The sequence below is a fragment of the Rhagoletis pomonella genome, unplaced genomic scaffold, assembly GCF_013731165.1.
Source record: "Rhagoletis pomonella isolate Grant_MI unplaced genomic scaffold, Rhpom_1.0 Rhpom_scaffold_00004, whole genome shotgun sequence".
NCBI lineage: Eukaryota > Metazoa > Arthropoda > Insecta > Diptera > Tephritidae > Rhagoletis > Rhagoletis pomonella.
This window is the reverse complement of record NW_023458558.1, coordinates 38,277,761-38,281,340: the sequence shown is the minus strand read 5'-3', so window position 1 is coordinate 38,281,340 and position 3,580 is coordinate 38,277,761. Positions and strand designations below refer to the sequence as shown.

Sequence of the window (3,580 nt, the reverse complement as noted above, 5' to 3'; positions counted from 1 at the left end):
TCTGGGATAGCAGGCGGCATCCACTTGGCGTGGGTAGGGAGTTTTCAAATTAAATTAATACAAGTTGTTGCGCAACATCGTCCGGCACGATTTTGCATACCTGAAAAAATTGAGCATTTTCGGAACGTAGAAACAAAAAGCAATATTTATGTACCTGTATTTCGCCGTTTTTCTATATCAAGTCATTTATGGTTTCTATGAGGAAAACAACCATTAAAAATCCCTAAGCTGAAACTGTCAGTGGAATTTTGCCCTTTGTCTTCCTAAACTTTATTAAATTTCGTGCTTAATTTCGTTTTCAAAAAATTCAAAATGGCTAATCCAATTTAGCGAATGGATTTTTAAAAATGTTCTTGAGTCGCTAATTGCAAAACTCGAATCAGTTTTCAAAAATTCAATAAGGCGGATGGATTTTTCAAAAAGTGTCAGATTTTTATGAACTGAAATAAGTTTTCAAAGATTCAAAATGGCAGTTCCAATATGGAGCATGAATTAAAAAAATATTGTAAGATTTTTAAAAAAATTTGGTAGCCAAAGGTTCTTTGAGTCGCTGATTACAAAACTTGAATCGGTTTTCAAAAATTCAATATGGCGGATGGATTTTTAGAACTGAAATCAGTTTTCAAAAATTCCAAATAGCGGTTCCAATATGACGCATGATTTTTTTTAAAATTGTCATATTTTTTAAAAAATTTGGTAGCCAAAGGTTCTTTGAGCCGCTGATTACAAAACTTGAATCGGTTTTTAAAAATTCAAAATGGCGGATAGATTTTTAAGAAAGTGTCAGAATTTATGAAGGTTCTTAGAGTCGCTGATTACAAAACTTGAATCGGTTTTTAAAAATTCAAATCGGCGGATTCAATATGGCGGATCGATTTTATAAAAAACTGTCAGATTTGTATGGAATTTGGTATCCAAAGGTTTGTTGAGTCGCTAATTACAAAAATGAAATCAGTTTTCAAAATGGCGGATCCAATAGGATAGATTTAAAAAAAAAAAGCTGATTGATGGGCCAACTTGTACACCTGCAAGGGCGGATTGATATGTCAATTGGTATGAGCTGATAATAAGGCTGACTAGTTTGCCATCTACTAAATGCTGATGCACGACAGTTCATATTTGGAAATTGACATTTCGTAAAGCATCGCCATGTTAAAATTGTTATTTGCTGATGTTGAAAAGATAGCCGGCATGCTTAATCATCAGCGAAGCAAACTGTTGGTAAGGAAGTAGAGAACTGTAGCTTTCACCACAGTAACTGCAAAGGTATCTGCTTTGTTGTGCAAAGTTCTGCAAAACCATTTGCTGTGCGCAGATTTCTCCTGCATGACGTTCAATAAAAGCAACAGCGGCGGCGCCAAAGACGATGTTATATCCTGTTGGTGATACCATTCCTTAAAAACACGTGTGTACTTATACATACATGCACACATACATACATTTATGACTCGTGTGTCTACAGATGTTTACACAAGTATAACAACTGAAAAATCACCCAATTTGTGACTTAGTTTAGTTGACTGCAAATGCAGACTTCTTTTGCTGTGTATGTAATTACATACATATACATACATACATATGTATGCATTCGACAGTTGTTACTATTTGTTTGTTTTTCAGTTTACTGTTGTTGTGGTTAGTGTGCCAGCAACCCAATTCATTGTGCCACTTTTGTTCGCCGTGGACTAAGTACATATGTACATATACACCAACAAGTACTGCAGCGGCAACACTAGATGCAAGTACATAAACGAATAACCAACAACAGTAACATTGGCAATTGGCAATAACAACCACACAGTACCAGCATCAGCATCAGCAACTTCACATGCAGCAGTTTCAATGACCGCAGTCGCCTTTGTGCTCCTTATTGCTCATCTTCGCTTTGCGCTTTGTGGTTTTTCCTGCTGTGGCGCACTGCCACCTTGCTACCGCATCAGTCATGTGGCAATGACCACGAATTGCTCCATGCACCACGGCAGCAAGCAGAGAGGAATGCGCAGTAGCAATGGCTGTGCAAATTCAATTGTAGAAACGCAAGTTGCAACATCAATGTTGCACGCCACGTTGCATATTATGCGTGTCACATCACGCATGTGCGTAAATTGCTTCTGCTGCGTTTTGCTATTTAGGTTGCGGCTGCGGAGGATGCTGTAGCTGCTGCAACTAAGTGTTGTTCCTATTGTTGTTGTTGCTGTTGTTGTGCCACCTGTTTACACTTTGACTTTAACTGGTTTCTTGCGATGTCGTCTGCCGCATGCCGCCTGCCGCCTCTGCTATTTGTTTGGCTGTCGCCTTATGCCTTTGGCGCTGCTGCTGTACAACTTGCCGAGCGGGTTGCTGGTGTGCAGTGGCTGTTTGCTGTTGCATGCTGTTTGGAAGATGTTCTTGGCATAACGAATTGCGCTGGTTATTGCCACATTTTTGCTTTTGCTGTTGTCCCTCACTTATGAAGCTGGACTCGTTGAATGCAGCATCTCTGACTCGACTTCTTCCTTGCCGGCCTACCCGCGTGCAAACACGTTTTTATTTTATTTCTAAATAAGTATTTCTACTTTTTTTTTGCACTGATGCTTATTTACTTGTTGTTGTAATTGGAGTTACTGTCGTCGATTGCACTGTAACATACTCGTACACAACATAACTGTTCTTTCAGGCGAGCCGGTTTGGCTTTTAAATCTCGTTGTTTTTCTTTTCTCTCGTATTTTTCATTATTTAATTTTATTTCCACTGAGTTGCATTTGCTAAGTTGTTTTGGCTTTTTTACGGCTTGTTGCCTTGGGCTGCCATAAATACACACAAGACAAGAGTACACGTTTGTTTGTTTGCATGTGTTGGTGTGCTTGATTTCTGCCGCTGATTTATTTTCCACATACTCGGTCATGTTATTTTCGGGATTGGAATGTGCCGATAATTCTTTTTGGGAGAATTTCTTTGGGTTTTCGCTTTGTATGCTGAATTTGAAGTAATGCTTGTTCACAGCTGGTTTTGCAGGAAATGAAAGTTTGTGAACTGCCTGAAGCGGCTTTGTATTTTAAGCAACCTTTTGTAGTTTTTTTTCTGAGAATTTAATTTGTGCTAATGTACGCATCCAAGGTACATGTGTAATTTGTAACTGCATTTTTATCAGTTAATAAGATTATCGCACTTCTTCGCATGAACAGAAACCCCGCTCCAAAGATATTTATATTACACCGTGGAACAAAAATTAACTCAACAAAAAAACCGAGAGTTCGCATGATAGCTGTTGGCCCTACGAACAATAGTTTGTTCAATGAGCTGCTCTAGGTTACGCCAGGTTAACATATCTCACAAAATTGTGTTTCGTGAGGATTTTTCTTGCTCTAACTTACTCTTCTTTTTGTTTCATGAGCCTGCGCTAAGTGGAACTAGAGCAACCTAGATCACGATTTTCTGCACCAACTTTTTTGGTGGAGTAACTTAGAGCACGCAAACACGCACACCCACACTTTACAATAGACGAATTGAACTGTCGAGCAAGCAACTATTTTGAGAATTTTTATTTAGATGAAAGATTTACAAATATTATTAGAATTAATTTCCACGCCAAAATACCCAT

At 38.4% G+C, this 3,580-nt stretch overlaps 2 protein-coding genes across 4 annotated transcripts in view; one reads left to right on the top strand and one right to left on the bottom strand.

Moving 5' to 3' along the window:
* The window catches only part of LOC118737549 (autophagy-related protein 16), a 302,080-nt gene that overhangs the window by 169,848 nt on the left and 128,652 nt on the right, over positions 1-3,580 (top strand). The gene's annotated exons all lie outside the window — the stretch shown is intronic.
* LOC118737551 overlaps positions 1-3,580 on the bottom strand; it is a 261,819-nt gene that overhangs the window by 160,502 nt on the left and 97,737 nt on the right. The window lies entirely within an intron of this gene.